Here is a 21467-nt window from a genome sequence, read left to right as displayed (position 1 = left end):
TTCTTATGTACATGAAAGAAGGACTATCGTGTTCTATAGCTTCAAAGTATTTCCACGGTGGCGGCCATCTTAGAATGATGTTGTTTACTAATTCTGCTTAGATTTCCAGACTGGCTCGGTCTACCGAATTTCCAAGGGCATCCTAGGTGACTGTTCATCCTATCCCCCTATTCCTCTAATCTGGATTCTATCTTCCTAATTGCATAATCTAGTTTGACCTAATGTATTTCAACTTCCCCTTTTTATATTCGCAGCTGAGCCCTCTCCTCAGGATTTTCTGTTTTCCACCTAGTAATCGCATGCATATAACGCTGGGAAGACTAAAACTGAAAGAGTACCTTCTCTCTTGACATCTTCTGTCATTATGCTGCTGTTTAATGGGCTGTCTTTGTAGAACGGAGTCATCGAACTTTCCTCCAGCCACCCCATGATTTGCCCCATCCCTTCCTTCCTTCATCTGACCATACCCCCTTCTCCTCATCTCCCCTCAGCTTCCCCCCACGTGAGCATTCAGTACCCCGGTCCCTCCCCTCTTTCCACTCTGAAAATTTGGTGCCCTTAGCCATGGATTACCTTTCTCTGTGTGAAGCAAGCACACAATGTTACTCTCATCTTGGTACAGTGGTAGTCTAAACGCTGAAAGATGCAATCTAAGATTGAGTGAAGGGTCATGGAGATTCTCTTCCTTGCTCGAACACCTCCAGCACCTGAGATCTCTAAGAATCATTTACAACAAACACATGCATAGCTCAAAAGCAAACTTCCTTAGGAAACTGCTAAACAAAGGAATCGACCTAAAAACTGTTTGAACTCGTTAAATTGCAATCTAACAGGAAACCCAACCTACTTTCTGGGTCTTATCTGCAGCCTAACTGCGAAGAACTTGCCGCCTTCTTCCTGGGAAAGACGAACAAAATTGAAAGTGACTTAAAGACTGCATTGGATCTCCCCCCCGATGCTTTCACACGTCAGTCCCCACCCACCTGTGTGGCCTGAGCGTCCTACACACACCCCCAAAAATATTGCTGCATGGTGTTCATTCAAATCCTTTGATGAAACAACAATACTAAAAATCCTGTCAACACTTAAACCTTCAAAGCACTTCAGCGATCCGCTTCCTTCAAATCTCTTCATTGAGATTAATACCTCTCTTCTCCCACTCTGGACCAAAATAGTAAATGGTTCATTAATTCAAGGCAGCATACCAGACTACCTCAAGTCTGGACAGATAACCGTCGTTCTGAAAAAACCCACAGCAGACCACACTGATCTACATAACTTCCGCCCTATCTCTAGCATCCCAACTCTTTCAAAGCTCCTCTAGAAATGTGCCCATACCCAGCTATGCAAACACAGAGCAATTCCAACTCTTAAATCGATACCAATCTGGATTCCTTCAGGGACGCAGCACTGAATCAGCCATGACTCACATAGCTGACGATGTGTTACACAATGCTTGATCAAATTTAATCCTGCCTTTTAAACGTCCGTAACCTGTCATCAGCATTTGCTGACTTCAATTCAGTTGCTCAAGCCCTAGTGTTTTCCAGGTTGGACTATGGAAATGTAACCCTTTGCAGCCTTCCTAGGTCAAAGTTCCCCCCCTTAGGGCCTCCCTTAACACAGCTGCAAGGCTTATTACTGGATCTGAATGCAATAACCACATCACACCTTATTTGAAATCACTAAACTGGCTCCCTTACGAGGCACATATACATTTTTAAATTGCCTGCATGACACACAAAGCCATACACTCCAACACCCGAGGTACATTGCACAAAAACTTGAGCTGCCTGGTGACTCTAGAACCTCAAGAAGCACCACATGCAGAAATTCAAGAAGAAAACTTACAATCGCGCCTACTCTGGCAATTGCCAGAGAATCTGGAATTCTCTACAATCTGAAATCCGAGTTAACTCTTCACCTGCTTCTTTCAAAAGTTACGTAAAAGTGCTTCTGATGAACACATTCTTGCTCTAGCTCACATGATACTGTTATTGCAATGGTTATTAATGTTTATTATTGCCTGCCTTACCTGTGTCTCTCACGGGCAGATCCTCCATTGGCGGGATGAAGCCTCACTCCACATAAATGCACCAGAGAAAACCCCCAGAGACTCAGGCATGGGCAGGCCTGATGAGTGGCAGCAGTGGTGGGCTTCCTGTGCACTAGTTTGTAGTGCGCATGTCTCTTTGGATGGCCGTCTTGAGACCGAAGAGCCTGAAACCAAGAGCATGTGTGCTGATTCCTCAGCAGCTTCTCCTCTATGAGGTAGAGCGGGTGCAGGCCCAGAAGTATTTTCAGATAAAGAGCTGGGTAATAGGACAATGGCTTCCAATAACACTGCACTGAGCCCCTCACTTCAGCCAATCTTCAATGACTGTTTGAAGAACAGGGCAACAGGAAGGTGTGTTAAATTCCGACCACTAACCTTTCACCAGTTGCACACTGGGACTGCATTGGTTAGATGGAATACTGTGCTCCCGCAACCGCTCAAGTCATGCATGCGGGTGCTACAACTTGTTGTGAAGGGTTCCTTGAACCCTCAATTCCAATTCACACGGTTTAACTACACACCACAGTTCTCCCCCCCCTCCGTATCCAGCACATGTTTCCTGTTTCGAGACCAGTGTGCCCACACTGTTAACTGGCTGATGCCAGCTTCTAACATATGGTGTGGGAGTACCTCAAGCCATGACTACAGGTGTCATGGCTTGAAGTTACAGCCACTATAGCGGAACTCGCAGACCATACATGGTCACCTACTCCTGAATCCTGACTGCTAGGCCTTCACCCTAAAGTAAAGAGGGGGCAACTACTTACACCAGTTTCCAGACCTTGCATAAGTTCTTTTCAAGAATATGACTCGTTAACGAGTCATTACATCGCGTGGCATTACAACACGGTCGGTACAACAACTGTTTTGTTACCACGCAATGCCATTACTATGCAAGTCATTACATCGGCTTGCAGTAGATGGTGCGCTAACATTAGAAATGTATAATTTACTACTCCAACTCCAGTCTACGTAACAGTAGGGAAGGTGTTGGAATAGTAAACTATACTATTCCTTTTGTTAGAGCGCCATCTACTGCAAGTCGTTGTAATGACCTGCCTTTTAATGGCATTGTGTGGTAACAACGCGGTCGTTGTAACGACCACGTTGTAATGGCATCACAGTGTAATGACCGCGATGTAAAGGTCGTTTCCCACTTTTCAAGCGCCAAATAGAAATGTCTTGGAAGGCAGGCTCTGTGCTGGACACCAAGAGGCAGCTGCATACTCTCCAGCACTGTGCAGGACCAGAGGCCAACACGCTACACATGCTACTCACTGGAGGAGTGGGGAGAGTGGATGGGAGGGAACTGTGATATGTATATCCTTAGCATAGAAGCAAAAAACGATATTCGACCACAATGAAGGGACTATGTCTGGGACCTCATGAATGCATAACTTCTGTACAATTATACCCAAGTATGATGTATATCATCCTGTTCATCTGATCTCTGTTCCCCTGTTGATCTACCCATATGTGTTCCCTGCAGCATCCCCCTTACACCTACTTCCTTATAATTTATTATTTTATTGACGCACTGTCTGCTATTAGGATTGGCATGTTTTGTAGTCCTCCCCGTCCTCCTTGCCTTGTGATCACACTTTACCTTAGTCGATATTGCTCTGAGACTGATGTAAATGGCAATGCTGCCCAACCATGATGTGTTTACATATGTCACATATATTATGTCATTCATGCTCCCTGTAACCTGTATTCCTCAATTCGTTTTCTCTTGTTGATGTTTTTTTTTAAAACACCATCATTTTGAACCCATAGAAACTGAAAACAGAAAAACCTATGCATCTGGTTTTCAATGATCATTATCAGAGAAGAGGAATTGCTGCATGCATAGGAGGATTAACAACGAGACCTAGTGTGCCATGATGGTGCACCAGGTTCAGTTTTCCGTAGTCATGTATTCCAATGGGCTTTGGGAAGTGCAGTCTTTTTGTAACTGTGTTTAACTTGGATGCTGATTGAGCAAGGGATGAAATGCATAATACTCTAGACTTTCTGAATCTTTGCACTTAGGAAAATCTATATTCTGAGCATGCATACAACGTGAAGTGAGTGAGCACTTGGATTAGAACAAACAGATGGCAGACGAGAAAAGAAGTGGAGAAGAGCAAAAGGAAAAGAAATCAGCTCATTGGAAACTGCATGAAGCAGGGATGTCCCCTTAACCCATACTCTTCCTGATAGCCCCAGATCCCCTCACATTCAACCTATACTGCTCAGAAGACATTAGGGGAACTGAAACCAAAGGTGGCAAACTGGGAATTATGCTGTAAGCGGACAACATATTCCATACTCCTCACTTTAGCCTTCCCAGAACGTTCGCTGCCTGCACTCATGTCCACCATAACAGACTTTAAAGTATTTTCCAGGTACAAAATGAACTGGACCAAAAGTTGGGAAACAGAGACAAGTTACATTAATGGCATACCAGTCAAATCCAATTACCCAGCGGCCTGCCTCCTGGGCGTATTTCCTAAACCTGAAGCCAATATGATTTCCACAGGACTTGTGGATATAGCCCTGGCTCTTGCACAATAGTAGATAACCCTCTTTAGGAACCCCTCAGGGGACCCACACCCAAGAGTGGGGAAATAAACTAATTAAATGGGCTACATGCAAGGAAACAATACTAAAAGCCGAAGCACAAAAGGGGCTGAGGAGTCCAGACCACACAGGTATGGGAATTGATTCTTCAAGATTGTCCCCATATAGATGATACAGCTGATTACTCCTGCTGTTGGACGATGACTCCACTGAGGAGGAATAGATCGTCTCACACCAGGTGATCCAGATGTAGCAGCTAGGTCCTTCCTGAGGAGGCCCTCAAAACCTTTGAAACTCTCTGGGAGGAATTCGACCTCTCCAAATTCCAGCATTACCAGCAGTTGAACTGCGCTCTGAAGACCTCCATAGTCAATCAAATATCATCTCTGACTCTACTACTAACTCCTACTAAGACAAAATGGGCAGATATAGGAAACTTGTCAGTGGTCTATACACTACACTAATTAAAGATCTTTTCCTGGTGGCTGCAATCTAAACGGGCTTTGTGCCAGTCACGAATATCCTTCAGCATATTTCCCCTCTGGAGAGGGATCAGCCCTTGCCAGTGGCTGACTACCTGCCACCAATCACTGCGTCCTGCTGCTGGACCCACCATGAGTGAAGAAGAGGGAGAAAACACAGTCACCGGCCATTGAACAGACATTGAGGAGGAGTGGTCATCCCACTGGGACTCCTGCTGCGGCCGCTGGGGTCAGGGGGGGTCGAACTCAGCTCTCTCCCTTTCTGCTGCTGGCTCCCCTGAGAGAGAGGATATGGGCTAAGAATACCTGCCAAGAGAGGTGGATAGGCACCTCTCTCATCTTTTGCTTCCTATATACGCGAAGCAGCCTTCCCCTCACAACAATTCTGACCCACTGTGGGAGTCTCAAAGGGAAGAGGACCAACAAGGCGATGACGCTGGATAACGACTGCCTAATCCTTGCTGACAGACACAGAGGTGAGGAGTGGGGGGAGTGGCATTGATCAGGCCCTGCATCACAACAGAGGCAACCAATTGCCCTGGGGCAGAGACTGAGGAGGTGTGAGTGCCCAAGGCAGCAAATACTCATGCTGGCTATTGGATTGCCAACATGGTGATGGGGAAGGCTGCAGGGGGGCAGGGACAGATAGATAAATACACCAAACAAGTGTCACATGGCGGGTCGGTAGATGGAGAAGCACAGGGCCTCCCCTACTACCACAGGAAGATGCAAAAGGCCGATCATGCAGAAATAATCTGTGGCTGGTGGGACTGCTGAAGGGCATGGAAGGACAACAAACCAGGGAGACTAGTTTAAAACATGAATTCCAGACAGAGCTATATCCGTGCTTTAATATAGAGAGGGCTCACAGGACGCAGGCCCCAAGACTGCCTCGGTCATCATCTGGAGGGAAGTACCCTTTTTGTATGGTCACACCCATACGTTTTGCTCCAGATACTGTTGGTTAGGACTCTGAAAGTGCACTGGAGCAGGTTGAAATTGCTATATGTGAATTGGCATCCTCAATTGGCAATGACTTTAACCCACTTATAAGTCCCTAGTACATGGTATCAATGGTACCCAGGGCATGGGTGTTAAAGTAGTCACCAGGGCCTGAAGCACTATTTATGCCACCCTGAGTAGCCCAAGTAAACTACTAACAAGAGGACGGCCAATGCAGACTGCAGAAGAGAATAAACTGCTTGATCTCGACTCTGCCTTCACCATGTGTGGTAAAGTCAAACATGATTTTTAATATATGTCTGTCACCCCTAAAGAAGGCCTCCTGAGGCAGACAAATGGCTGGGCCTGTTTTGGTCCGAGAATCCGAGTAAACTCCGAGCTGAGCAAAAGCCAGGCGTCCTTCACTGGCTCGCCCACCTCCATAAAATAATGGAAATTAAGGGCACAAAGGCATAGTAAGGATATTATTTGACTATCTACAAAAAAATTGATGAAGCAGGAGTACCCACACCACGGAGCAGAACTCCTTATTTCAAGATTCATAACTTTCTCACTACATCATATTTTAGTTAGTGTATTATGAGACTAGGTGTTCTCTCCCCAAGGGTCAAAAGAAATGATCATTGTTTTACAGCGCAGTTTTATCATCCCATACTTACTACCAGTGTTTAGTTTGATTTAAGTTTCCATCTGGGTCACTACACAATGGGGTTGGGAGTTGTTCTGATGGTTGGACTCAGGAACTCCTCTCACCAAGAGATATGCCACTGTGCTGTGGAAACTGTCCGGGCTAAGTAAAGATTTCACAACCAGCATATTTTGGTAAAACGAAGATTAAATGCTAAGCCTCATCGTTAGATGGCTAAAGCTTTCCCACTGCCCATGTCTTGCGGTGAAGGTTTGGTGTTAGAGTCTGCCCACCACAAAATAGAATAGGCTTAGAGTGTGAAATCAAAAAAGCATAAAGCTTCAAAACCCAATTAGAGCAACAGAACTGCCCATAAAGAGCATGGATGCCCCCGGGTAAGCTGAGCGCGTTACAAGTTTCATATAATAATATAATAATAATATAATAAGACTCAGCCGAGCCCCAATAAATCCAAGTAAAGCAGCAAACAGTTGCAGCAGCAATCTGTCAAATGAAATCAGAAAAGGAATACAATGAGGGGAAACAGCAGCAGCAATCTGTCAAATCAAATAATAAAAGGAATACAACAAGGGGAAACAGCAGCAGAAGTTGCCACAACCATCAAGGGTCTGGGCGGGAAAGGGAATAAGAGTAAGTTGTAACTACCTAGGAACACACTAATATAAAAGTCAAAACCATATGTCGAAAACATTGACATATGTTTGCTCGCTCTCATCGAAAGTGTGTACCTTGCGACCATCTTCCCTCATAAATCATCGGTCTCTGGCCCACATCACCCACTCACCCCATAGTTGGGCTTCCGCTCCTCATCCTAACGACCCTTCATGGCCATCCAGATGTAGATCCTCCCTGTCCGATATGGATATCCATTCTCTCCAACCATTCTATGATCCGGAACACTCCTCCAACATATCCAACTTGCATCAATCCCCACTGATCCGTTCCGGGAACCGAGGTTAAACTCTAGACTCTAGAGCATTAAATGAGAACAACTTCACGTAAGTCACCACCACACTATCTGCACCAATTGACACAAACACAAAGCTCAAATCCATGCTCCTGAAACTGTAGATCGGCAGTGAAACACGCTGCTGACATTGCATAACTCATCCCTGCTCAGGTCTTGGACCTTGTAATGCGGACTGAAACGTGGCTGAATGACTCATCTGCTCCCATTCTAAACATTGTAGTACCTACTAACTATGATATAATTCGGTTGGATAGAGCAAGCGGTCGTGGTGGAGGCATCGCCTGCTTACATCGCAGCAACTTAATGAACAAGTTACTTACCTGCGGTAACAATATATGAGTAAGAAACATTAGTTAGTGATAGATTCCTTACCTTATAATTCCCCCCTAGGCGTCAGATTGGATCCGGAAAGCTTTCGTCAGCAGTACCCCTGCGCGTCGGAAGATGGCATCGGTCTGCTCCACGTCTGTTCTCGTGATCTCCGGGATGACGTTGCGGCGGATACTTAGATGCCGCGCCAGGAACGCAGAGCTATGCAAGAAACTGACCACTGATACAATGAAACTAGGGACCTGACCTTGACCCTAGAAATCAGTTTACAGAACGGGGAGAATGGGTGGGGCGGAAAGGAATCTATCACTAACTAATGTTTCTTGCAGCAATATCGTTACCGAAGATAAATAACTTGTTCATCTGAAAGAAAAACGTTAGTGATAGATTCCTTACCTTAGTATACCCCAGCAATACCAACCCAGGTAGTGGGTCTGCGAACCAAGAGCACAGCAGAAAGTCCCAGATAACAGAACGGCCAAAGAAGCTGTCTCTCCGGACTTGGCTGTCCAGGCAGTAGTGCTTGGTATATGTGTGCAGTGAGGCCCATGTAGCTGCCTAACAGATGTCATGCAAAGGAACTCCCCGTCCCAAAGCAGTAGTGGCTGCCGTCGCCCTTGTAGAATGGGCACGCAGCCCCACAGGAGGCTCTTTTTTAGCCAAAGAATAGCATGCTTTTATGCACAGAACGACCCACCGAGAGATGGTCTAATTGTGCACAGCCTGACCTTCCTTGGCACCCACGTAGCCAACAAAGAGCTGGTCATCCACCCGGAACAGTTGTGTTCGGTTCAGATAGAATGAGAGTGCACGTTTTGGGTCCAGATGGTGGAGCCTCTCTTCCTCTTTCGAGGAGGTGGAAAGAAGGTGGGCAAAGTGATGGTCTGCCCGATGTGAAAGGCATTTGGCAGAAAAGATGGATGAGTCCTTAGAACAACTTTGTCTGGTTGGACAGAGAGAAAGGGTGGTGTAGAAGAAAGAGCCTGGAGCTCACTCACTCTTCTGGCAGAGGTGATGGCTACCAGGGAAGCAGTCTTTAAAGTAAGGAGACGTAAATGAAAATTGTGAAGTGGCTCAAAGGGAGCATACGTCAGATAGGTTAAGACAAGATTCAAGTCCCACTGAGGCATTACGAAAGGCACAGGAGGGAACATGTGCAGAAGTGGTATAGGTGGAAATTAAAACAACAGACCGCAACTCCACTCGCAACGAAAATCGTCGTCTAGCGAGTTCCGCCTTGGAAATTCCAATGCGCAGAACTGAGGACATTGCGTGTTATCTTCGGTGGCGAAAAGATCTAACCAAGGCTCTCCCCACTGCTGAAAGAGACCTTGCGCCACTTCTGAGTTCAGACGCCATTCGTGATCCAACATGCATCTGTGGCTGAGTTCATCCGCCCTGGCGTTCAAAGAACCTGCCAGGTGTTGAACCACCAGGGACATGCCCTGATGTTCCAGCCATGTCCAGAGGTGGAGAGCCTCCTGACATCGGGGCCAAGACCCCACCCCGCCCTGTTTGTTGCAGTATCACATGGCGGTGGTGTTGTCTGTGAAAACCTGCACCACACTTCCCCAGACAGAGGGAAGGAATGCTTTCAGTGCAAGTCGGATTGCCCAAAGCTCCAGAAAGTTGATATGGAGCCAGGACTCTGCCGCAGACCAGAGGGCTCTTATCTCCACCTCTCCCATGTGGCCGCCCCATCCCAGGAGGGACGCGTTCGTCAATACTGTATGCTCCGGTCGGGAAAGGATCTGCCATTAACCCAATCGCGATTCGTTAGCCACCACTGCAAGTGTTGTGCAGTGCCCTTCGAGATCTGGATGTGATCGGACAGGTTGCCCTGATGCTGTGCCCACTGGGACTTCAGGTCCCACTGCAGAGCCCGCATATGCCATCGGGCATGATCCACTAGCAGGATGCAGGAGGCCATCAGACCCAGCAGCTGGAGGGTCATCCTGACCGAAACCCAGGATAGGGGCTGAAAGATCGGAATCAGAGCCTGAATATCCTGGACTGGAGGTGGGAGATGACTTTTTGGGTCGAGACCACCTTCAACAACTAGTCGTCAAGATAGTGGAAGACGGGAACTACTTATCTGCGCAGATAAGCTGCGACGACTGCCATCACTTTTGTGAACACCCGAGGGGCGCTGGTAAGGCCGAAGGGGACAACTGTAAACTGAAAGTGCTCTTGGCCTACCGGCAACCACAGGTAACGCAGGTGGGCGGACAGGGCGGGGATGTGGAAACAAGCGTCCTGCAAGTCCAACACTACCATCCATTCTCCAGGGTCGAGGGCAGACAGGACCTGAGCTAGCGTCAACATCTTGAACTTCTCCTTTTCAGAGGAAGCGGTCGACGTTCCTGAGGTCCAAGATAGGACGCAGGCCTTTGTCCTTCTTGGGCACCAGAAATCAGTGGGAGTAGCAACCACGACCTACTTCTGGTGCAGGAACGCGCTTGATGGCCCCCTTGGCCAAGAGGGCCGTGACTTCCTGCTGGAGAAGCGCCAGATGATCACTCGACATGCAGTGGTACTGGGGTGGCATGGCTGGAGGGGTAGTCTTGAAGGGGAGGGAGTAACCCCTTCGGACAATTTGCGGCACCCACCTGTCCGAAGTGATATTGCACCAGTGGGGGAGGTGATGGCGAATCCTGCCGCCCACTGGTGTTTAATGGGCCTGAAAGCTCGTATTAGGAAGACTTTGAGGCAGATGCTGCGGAGGTGGAGGTGGACTGACCCGCCCGCTGGCTCCCTGCACCGTCTCGGCGGGGACCACATCCGGGGCCGCGCTGAGGCAGGTTCTGTGCAGGCCTGTGCCTGAACGAACGTGTCAGGAGAACAACACAGGGTCCTGACTCTTAACCAGCAAGGCTAAGTCAAATTGAACAGTACAACAACACAGCTGCCAATGCTGGACACAATTGGATCAATTTTTTAGATAAGGACTGTTACGACTAAAACATACCAGTCAGTTGTCATTAACGTCACTAGTTTATTAAGTAAATTAATTACTTCATCAATTTATTTTTCATTTTCTCTCAAAGAGCATTTTTTGTGCATATATACAAAATATACAAAATGTACAAACAGTAATAACAATTAAACATTAACAAATTGACCTCACATCCACTCAACACCCTATTTACTACATACATTCATCCACCAATCACCATACATACAATACAAACCACTGAGGTATAGACCTTTGTCAAAAAAATATATGTATACCAACCAATTAATTAATGGAACCAAACATTTACAATACTTTTTACATACATTTTTTCATGACAAATTTTGTTGGACTAAAACCTGTATTATCCCAATACAGTCTTTAAAGTGATTCTGTTTTAACAAAGGTCAATATAGGTCAGGAGTCGGCGTCCCTTCCGTGGCCACAAAAGGGCCGAAAAGCAGAAGTGGCCGGGCGCCTGGTGGAAAGGTCCAAGGACTTGGCCGTAGACCGGGAGTTCTTAAAGCGCTCCAGCGCACTATCTGCTTTGTTGCCAAAAAGGCGACGGCCATCAAAGAGTAAATCCATAAGGGAAATTAGGACATCCCCCGAAAAGCCAGTAGACCGAAGCAAGGCATAGCGATGGAGCGCCACTGTCGTGGAAATCGCTCTGCCTAGCGTGTCTGCGGTGCCAAGTATACACCGTATGGCGAACTTTGCTGCAGCCTTCCCTTCAGCAACAGCCTGGGAGAGCACTGTTCGGGTCTCCTCTGGATACTGAAGCAGCACCTGCACACCCCTATCCCACACAGAGTGGGGATAACGGCACAAGAGGAATGCAGTGTTCACCGATCGCAGCCCTAAGCTGGCACATGAAAACAGTTTCTTGCCAAACTGCTCCAGCTTCTTGGATTCCCTATCTGGAGGGGCGGTAGAGAACGCGTTCTGGGAAGTAGAGGCCGGAATAACTAGGCTCTCTGGTGTGGGGTGGGGTGGGTGGACAGAAAAGCAGAGTTGCCCAGAGCCGGGCACAGATAGGATGGTCCTATCCCGCCTGTGGTGGGCCTGGACTGAGTGCCCAGAAGAACGCCTGTCAGTGCTTCATCGAAAGGCAATAGAGGCTCCAAGGAGCTTGCTGGAACGCTTCAGTGAGGAGGTTAGTCATCAAGGCCATCGTAGGAAGTTCGAGGTCCTTGGCTGCCCTACGTAGAACCACACCCTAAGCCGCACCCTCCTCCATAGCCACGGTAGAAGGAGGGAGGAAGCCAAGGTCAGGCGATTGATCAAAACCACTGGCATTCCCTAACTCTTCTGCCCAGTCCTGATCCAACTCACACTGTTGTGTGAGAGGGCCCTCAGACCCCTCCCAGTCCTCCCCTTCCTCCTTAGTCCGATAAACAGGTCAAAAAGATGGAGACTGGACATAGGGATAGAAATCCCCCATCAACATCGGAATCGAACAACACCGAACTGGCGCCGTACCCAGTTCGGGGCTGAAACCGGGGCCGACGTCGTCCGAGGGACCGGATGGCGTCACGGGCAGTGCCGGTGGGGTCGATGCCGGCGGAGGAGTTGTGAGGTCGACCGGAATCCAGGCCTGGACCCAAGGGGGTCCTGCGACGCCGGGAACGAAGTTGTTGGCGGTGCCGGGGCCAGAGCTGCCGGCAGCACAAAGCAAGGAGCCCCAGATGGGCCTGCGGCGCCCGAAGGCGCTCCGGCGGGGGCTGACGGCCCAAAGAAAATCTTGCACCTGGGCTTGAGTCTCTCCTGGACCCGGAAAAGGTGGGTAGGACAGGGTTGACTGCATGGGCTCCACAGTAGTCACAGGGGTGGCACCACCCGCACCTTCAGCTGAGTTGTGCGACCGGCGAGGGTAAGTCAAAGGGTGACGATGCTTCTTCGACTTCTTTTTCGAATGCCTCGACTTACCCGACCCCTAGGACTTTGATCCTGAAGATCGATGGTGGTGACTCCGTGACCGGTCCCTCGACTTCCTCCTTGACCGGGACTCGAGCGGCGCGGAGCCGACTCCTGGGCTTCCAGCAACTTTTTGGACTGCTCCCGCGAAGTCTTTGTTGCCATGGCCCGACAGTCAGAGCACGACTTGGGGTCGTGGTCGCGTTCCAGGCAGTAGAGACACACGTCATGGGGGTCAGTCACCGACATCATGCGGGGACAGGCCCCGCAATTCTTGAAACCGGGCATCCCTACCCAGCATCAGGAGTCGATAGACTCGAAAAATAGAGACAAAAAATCTTCAAAAAACTCAGTCACTGTACTTGCTCTCTCCGGATCTGCGCTTGCTGGTGTGGAAAACAAAAGAACTGCCATCAGCGCGCGAGAGTGGCGTCTAAGTACCTGCTGTGACGCCGGTAAACACGACGCCGACGACGGATGAGGAGCAGAACGACACCACCTTCGGACACGCAGGGGTACTGCTGACGAAAACTTTCCGGATCCAGTCTGACGCTTGGGGGTAAATAACAATAACAAAAGCAGAAAGGGACACTAGTTATACACAAATCGTAAACTCACTTCTAGGTCAAAGTTGCCCACCTCACTGGTCTTCTGCCAAGAGACCACACAGTTATAGTAGACATAATAAAGCACAGAGAGGCAACATAAACATTTCAAAATGCACAAATGCACAGTAGATGAATCAATCCTGACTCTTCAAATGATGTTAGGCATGATCCTTTAATGGATTCTTGGACCACATATGAATAGTACACCCAGAGTGCAGCCAACGCGTTTCGCCCTGAATAGGGCTACCTCAGGGCAGTTGTCCAGTTACTCCAATCTTATGAGGTCAAAGAGGTGCCCGGATAATTACTGCAAACAACTTTCAAATTTGGTGCATATTTATTCCACAAAACCAAGTATTCTTCCAGTTTCTATCTTGCTTTGAGTAAATGGTCCGTAATCACTTAAAACCGTGACGTATTAAGTCTCCAGTATTCCAAATTCTGTAGTGTAATCCAAATTCTATTTTCTGGTGATCACTATGATAGGTGATACACCTGGGGTTAATCAATATCAGCATTTGTTAGTTCATATCGCCATAATTGGTAACGCTGTGTCTCTCGAACCGCCGTCACTCTCAAAATACAATGGAGGCTTGAACGTTTTTTGCCTAACATCATTTGAAGAGTCCGGATTGATTCATTTACTGTGCATTTGTGCATTTTGAAATGTTTATGTTGCCTCTCTGTGCTTTTTTATGCGATGCCTGGGGGTAATTCTAAGGTAAGGAATCTATCACTAACGTGTTTTTTTCAGATAGTGAAAGCACTACAATCTGACCTCATGCCGTCCTGTGAATACCTATGCATTGAGGTGGGTGGTAGCAACAATCACCCATGCAAACTGCATACGTTCTACCACCCGCCTTGAGACAACCTTCCCTTTGCTGAACAGATCGTGGATATTATCTCGGCTTATGCAGATTTCCAGGGCACTCAGATCTTCTTGAGAGATTTCAATCCTGGTTCGAGGGCCATTGCCGAACTGCAATGAATTTGCTGACTTCTTCATAGTTAAGACCACTAAGATCAAAGATGAATTACTCTCTGGCCTTGAACAACTGTCGATCAGTCCGCTGAACACCCTCCCACCCACTGGGTTGGTTGTCATTGTCCCCATGCAGCCTTACCTCCTCAAAAACAACGGATCTTGGAGTCTTTTCCAAACCTTGGATGAAACCACTATACGCAATACGCTGGCTACTCTGAAACAGTCTAATCACTACAATGACCCCTCCCATTCAACCTCTTTTCCGAAGTTAGAACCTCCTGCTCCCACGTTGGACACTTTGGACTTCGTTAATGTATCCCAGATTGCCTAAAATCAGGTCAAGTTACCCCGAATTCTAAAGAAACCATCTGCAGATCACACCGACCTTCATAACTTTTGCCTAATCTCTAACATCCCCACATTGGCAAAGCTCCTGGAGAAATGTGTTCTCGCCCAACTATGTACCCACATCCATCACTTCAAACTTCTGGACCAGTGTCGATCTGGTTTTCGCCCGGGCCATAAAACAGAATCTGCTTTAACTCACATTGTCGATGATGCTGTAAGAATGTTGGATCAAAATAAATCCTACCTACTGATCCTTCTCAACCTTCCATCAGCATTTGACACCGTCAAACACGATAACCTAATTGACCTCCTGGAACAAAGAATGGGGCTGTCTCGGCCTGTACTATACTGGTTCTCCTCATTCCTTCATAACAGATACCAAAGCTTCAAGGTCAACCAGTCTCTCTCTCATACTTCGCCAGGGTTCAGCGCTTTCACCCACGCTCTTAAACCTGTTCATGGAGCCTTTGACAGAAATTCTGAAATCATCCAGCATTCACTATCACATATATGCGGATGACACCCAGCTATACCTGAAGACCGACTCCCCTGAGGACATCCTGTCCCTCAATAGTCCTACTGGAAACTCAAAGCTGGCTGACACGCAACCACCCTGAAGTTAAACTCTCTCAAAACAGAATTCCTCCTAATCGCACCACACAAGCAATCCCAAGACATTGAACAATGGTTGAAGCAGCTCACTGCTCTGAATTGTAGGCTGCACCTTGTTGATTCTGCAACCTCTCTGGAAATTATCTTAAACAAAAGTCTGAACATGAAGAAGCACATCAGCTCCCTCACCAAAGGAGCGAACTTCCAACTCAGTATTCTAAGGAAACTCAAACCTTACCTCCCTGCTCATGACATAAAGGTGGCAGGGCAAGCCTTAGTGATATCTAAGCTGGACTATGGTAGTGCAACCCTCTGCGGACTACCTAGAGTGAAGACAGCTCCTCTTAGGGCTGCACTCAACTCTGCTGCTAGGCTCGTAACAGGCGTCAAGAAATACAACCATATCACCCCTGACCTTTTGTCCTTGAACTGGCTGCCATATGAAACTCGGATACAATAAAAAATTGCATGCATGGCAGACAAAGCCATTCACTTCAACACCCATCTGTACCTGCTCAGAAACTGGAGATCTCATGCGGTGTGAGAGCCTCCAGAAGCTCCAGCACACTATTGCTCAAACAATCAAAAAATTAAAGAAGAAAAAAAACCTACAATCAAGACTTCTCAGGTATAGCACCGAGGATTTGGAACTCCCTCCCCCCTGAAGTCAGGGTGAATCCTTCCATTTTCTTCTTCAACAAGCCTTAAAAATGCAATAGGCCTCGCCTTTGATTAAGTTGAAGCCATTTGCTTAGCTAATGGTATTGTATAGCAAAGCAAATGGCTTTAACTTAATGAAAGGCGAGGCCGATTGCATTTTTAAACCCACCTGCCGCCTCACTTCATCATATCCGCCCCCCTCCACTTACACACAGCACCCTCCTGATTCAATTTTAGTTTCGACCTGATTAGTCAATGTCAACCGAGTTTAAATTAAAAGATTAATTGAAGGAAAGAGGTCAGTTTCTGAGTTCTCTCATTCCTTTGTCAGTGCGGGTGCAATCACTGATGCGTGAGGTCCTAATTGACGCAAGCACCACGGGCTCCCCTATACGTCATGTGTGGGTGCATGTATACCAAGCATCCATGGTCTGCTCTGTAAGACACGTGAGGTCATAATGCTCAAGGTCCAGCTACCCCCCACATCAATTAGTGATGGATTTATTTATTTTATTTGCTGCAGTTTTATATAGCGCAGACATTACCCAAAGGTGTCAGAGCGCTTAATAGAGCCAAGTAAGTTACATGAAGAGATTTACACACCAACGAGTTCCAAATACAATCAGGATAATAATCATGAAATTAAAAACATGCAATAATGCAGCGAGGCCTTGTTGTGGCGGCGCTGCGTCACTGTGTGAGGTCATAATGTACAAGGCCCCCCTCTGCCACCATTTGTGATGTCATAATGCAAGCACAGCTTGTCGCCTCTGCACGTCACGGTTGATGTTATAATGCACAGGAATATCTACCGCCCTTTTTAAGTAGAGGGCTTTCACAATGTGTTGTAATAATTCAGACAAGGCTTCTGACTGCGGAGATAAGATTTGTTGTGTGATGTCATAATGCACACACGTCTCCGTTGAAGACACAACGTGTCATTGTGTGATCTTGTCCCTCACACAGGTCGGTCGTCTCCCATGTGAAGAACAGGTCACCCGGCTCCTGTCCTTCACTCACCTACACGTGCTGCATTATGTGAGGTCACCAGTCACGTGGCTCTCCATCTCCCCTGTACAAATAAAGTCTTCTAGTGCAATGTCTAGGATACTGTGGCTCTTCTGCCCCAAGTACGGTTGACGTGAACGGATGTAGTGTCACAGCGCCTAACGGCTAGGGCGCTCGAACTCGGACCTGGGGAACCCGGTTCGAGTCTCGGTAATGTCGCTAAACCTCCTGTGATTCTGGGCAAATCACTTAATCTCCCCGTGCCTAAAATATGAATGTGTGTCCTTGTGTAACGTAACTGGTGCTATGTAAAGCGCTCTGATACCCGGTTCAGTTCGGGTCTAGTTCGCGCTATATAAAACTCTGCAAAAAAAAAAAAATGTAGCTCCTCTGTTTCTCTCAAGCACGGATAGAAGGTGCGATGGACTCGTCACTTCGTTTATAGCACACACTGCAAACTAGACCACATTGTGGCGCTTGAGACTGTTTATTTTATGTGTGAGAAGCTGTTTCACAGAAAGTGCTTGCAGCTGTGTATCTTACTGCAAGTGCCTCCTTCCACGGCCTCTTCGCAGTGCCCACCAGTGCCAGGTGTTTACACTGATCACTTGTGCCAGGACATCAAAGTACCAGGCCCTCATACTTTCCAACAGTGCCAGCTTGTCACACTACCAGCCCCTCCCACTGCCCACCACAGGCAGCTGCTCAAACTTAACAGCACTGTTAGTCTGTCACACTCCTAGTGCCTCACACTCCCCACCAGTGCCTGCACCTGAAACATCCCAACAGTGCCAACTTGTCACACTGCTAGCGCATTACTACATGCACCAGTACTAGCTTGTGACACTCCTAGTGCCTCACACCTGCCCACCACCAGTGCCAGCTTGCCACACTACTAGCCCCTCATACTTCACAGCAGTGTCAGTTTGTCATACTCCTAGTGCCTTACTCCATGGACCAGTGCCAGCTTGTCACTCCTAGTGCACCAGTGCCAGCACCTGAAACATTCTGACAGTGCCAGCTTGTCATACTCGGAGCGCCTTACACTAAGCATTAGTACTAGCTTGTCAAACTCCTAGTGCCTCAGACTGCCCACCAGTGTCAGCTCCTGAAGCTTCCTAACAGTGCCAGGTTGTCACACTCTAGCGCCTCTGTTAGACCCGTCTGCTTCGGAGAGTCCCCTCACCACTATGATTTCTTTTGTTCCCCCGTACCTCCCAAAATTTGTCGTTTTTCTTTGTCTGCCAGGACTTTTTATGTGCTGTTTCATGGGGCTAGATGTTCCTTGACGCCCAGTTGCTCACAAGGTTTTTGGCACCTATTTACAAGGTGCCTGGCGGAACCTGTGGCATTACAAACTGAGGTTGTCAACCTGTATGAGTGGCCCTAAAATGGTGGACACCCTTTTCCCTCATGTGAGTGATTCCCATTGGAGCCTCCCTGAACTCTGGCCTTTTGAGGTTTTGGCGCCCTTTGTTTGACGCACATTCCTGATAGGAATCCCTTTGTTTTCCTCAGATACACAAAATGGCTGCTCTAGAGCCACAGACGGTGGCTTCTAGTGACCAAGATATACCTCAAAAGTGCCAAGGCATTGTCACAGCCAGAGAAGGTTCTAGAACCTTCTGGCTCGTGCCAGCACCCCAGGGCACTGGCTATAAAAGGCCCAGTCCCTGGTGGCCATTTTAGAAAGAAGAAAAGAAGAAGGAGATTCCAGACTTGACACCAGATTGACACCTGCCCTGTTGACCCCCTGAGGTGGCTGGTAGCGTAGGCAGTAGAGTAGCAAAGGTTGCTGGCGTTGTTTCTGACTGGCGTTCCAGTCAGCTGCGTGAGTGGTGACCTTACGCCTACAGCGCCTGCCCAGCAAGTGCCTCATTGCCCCAAAGACTGTGGCCATACTTGTAGTGCCTCCCCGCCCCCCCGGTGGTGATATTGTGACTGATACTGCGTGTCGCGAGGTGAGAGCAAGTTCGCAGCGACCGCGATCTTCAGAAGTGCCCCCTTCACGACAGGCGCCTCCAGGGGGGAGCTCGGACGTCTCCGAGCCCCACCGCCGTAGAGCGCTTCCTGTGCGGACTGAAGGTGAGGTGGTGCGCCGGGGCGGGGAAAGGCCGGCCTTCATTGGGCGAGACTAGCGTCTCTGACCCTTCCCCAGTGAGCCGGAAGCTGTAGCTATGGGCGGGATCCACCCCGTGTGAGGAAGTCGGAGGGAGGACCGTGGAGCCCCTGAAAACCCTGTCGCTGGCGTGAGAAGTGCTGTGCCCTGACTGAATCGCTTAACGATTGCAGCCGATGCGAGATGGGCCAGTTTCTTCAGGTGGGGTGCAGCATTGTGAAGGAACTGTGAACCGGCATTCATTTGACTGAGCGCGAAGGTTGTGTGACCCCTCCGGCAGCCCGTTCGTCAGTCTAAAGACTTTGAACTGGTGCCGCCTGTGTGCTAGCGGTGTCAAAGCCTGTAGGCGCGCATAGATTCCACCGGCAAGCAGAGATCTCATCCCGGTGGCAGCGGAGTGCAAATGCTGTATTCACTGTGTTTCCTTGCCTTTTAGATACACGCGCATTACTCCCTGAGTGAACCCTAAAGAGTCTAAAGCTTATTTTGTGCCTAGGGAAGCCCGTACTCATTATCCTGGAAACCAACGTGAACTGTAAGAGTTATCTTTCCAAGCTGAAACGTATTGCAAGTGTAATCTTCCTAAAGCATTTAATTGGTGGTAGCGATACCAGAATGAACATGTGGTTATTTATTTAAATGAACCAGTATTTATTCTGCTATATAAAAGTGATATTTATTTGTGATATTTATTCCTGATATTTATTCTATTTATCTTGCTATTTACAGTATTTATTTCAGTAACTGAATCCCAGAGATTTGTGACTAAGGAAATGTGAATGTGCTTTTCCAACTGAACCCTATTTACAACAGAGAACTTTTACATAAAGGAATCGTATTTTTCTACAGCAGTGGTGTGGTGTCCTTCTTTTGGGTGTGACTGCGCAGGGAGTTATTATTGGGTCAGAGCCGGCTTAACACTAAAGCCTTCACTTGCCTTGTCACTTGAGCCAAGCTACCCCCCTTTGTGCTGGGCTTGCCCATCGCAGGTCCAACATAAAATTGGTGGCAGCGGTGGGATTACGAGCCATGCTTGTTTTGTACCCCATAATAATTCAGTGTGCACCACAGGTACACACCCAGAGTTTTCTCCCAGCGGCCCTCTAATCCAACATTTTGCTTTTTCTAAATTCTTTTCTGGAGGTGGGTGGAGGTGACCCTCAGAGTTTCCTATCCTTGTAACCTACTTCGGGGTGGTTGTCCACACTTTTCACTGACAAGATGGAATTCGAAATGTCAGAGCTGAAGACCTATACTGTGGCACAGCTCAAGGATTTCTGTCAGGAAAGGGGAGTGTTCGTTAGGCGAGGGGCCAAAAGGGAGGAGCTCCGTCCTAGTCTGCGAGCCTGGGTGGAAGCGCACACGGAGGGAACGGTGGAGGAGGAGGAGTCAGACAGAGGTACTGTCATTGAGGGGACTGTGGAATGTCCCCCGGGGGTGGGTGAAATGTCAATCAGCCCCAAGGTAGCCTCACGGGAGGGCAGCAGCGTGCCATCGAGAGGGTTGTCAGAGACCGAGTTAGCCGACAGGAGAGAGGAAAGACAGTTAAGGTGGGAGTTGGCCAAGCTGGAGATGGAAGGGAGGAGGATGGAACACGAGTTCAAGCTACGAGAACTCGACCTCAAGGCCCATAACATCACTCCGGATGGTGTCGAGTCAAAGGAATTTGCCAGGGAGCCCAGGCCCCATTTACCAAAGGACGTGGTCGCCAGTTATACCGCTGGAGACGACATAGCCAAGTGGCTGGCAGCCTATGAGGTCTCCTTAAGAGCCCATGGGATCCATGAGAAGCATTGGGGTGGTGGAATGTACCGGTACATGCCTCCGACAGGTAGGGATGCCCTATTGGCCCTAGACCGGGAGGAGCAGGTAGATTTCCCCGCCATGAAGGTGGCGCTCATCAGGAAGTTTGGGTTGACCCCAGAGAAATACCGGCAAAGGTTTCGGGGCAGCCACAAACTGAGCTCACAGAATTGGGTTGACTTCCTGGATTATGCCAAGAAAGCCCTGGATGGGTGGGTCCAAGGTAGCGAGGTGGAGGACTATCGAGGGTTGAACGACCTAATACTCAAGGAACATCTACTCGAGAAATGTCTTCCCAAGCTGAGGCAACACCTGGTAGACAGCAAACTTACTTGCCCCCGTAAGCTTGCTGAGGAGGCGGACATTTGGGCAAGTACCGAGTGTCCACGAAGGGGACGGGAGGAGATTCTCAGAAGTCCGGACAGGGCGCTCCCCAGAA

The 21467-nt window shown here is 48.3% G+C and overlaps 1 protein-coding gene across 1 annotated transcript in view; it reads right to left on the bottom strand.

The window, feature by feature from the left end:
* Positions 1 to 21467, bottom strand: part of LOC147683783 (uncharacterized) — a 111051-nt gene that overhangs the window by 3726 nt on the left and 85858 nt on the right. The window lies entirely within an intron of this gene.

This window comes from Lissotriton vulgaris, chromosome 11 (genome assembly GCF_964263255.1).
Source record: "Lissotriton vulgaris chromosome 11, aLisVul1.2, whole genome shotgun sequence".
Lineage (NCBI taxonomy): Eukaryota > Metazoa > Chordata > Amphibia > Caudata > Salamandridae > Lissotriton > Lissotriton vulgaris.
The sequence above is the reverse complement of the archived record's forward strand: the minus strand, read 5'-3'. Positions and strand labels throughout refer to the sequence as shown.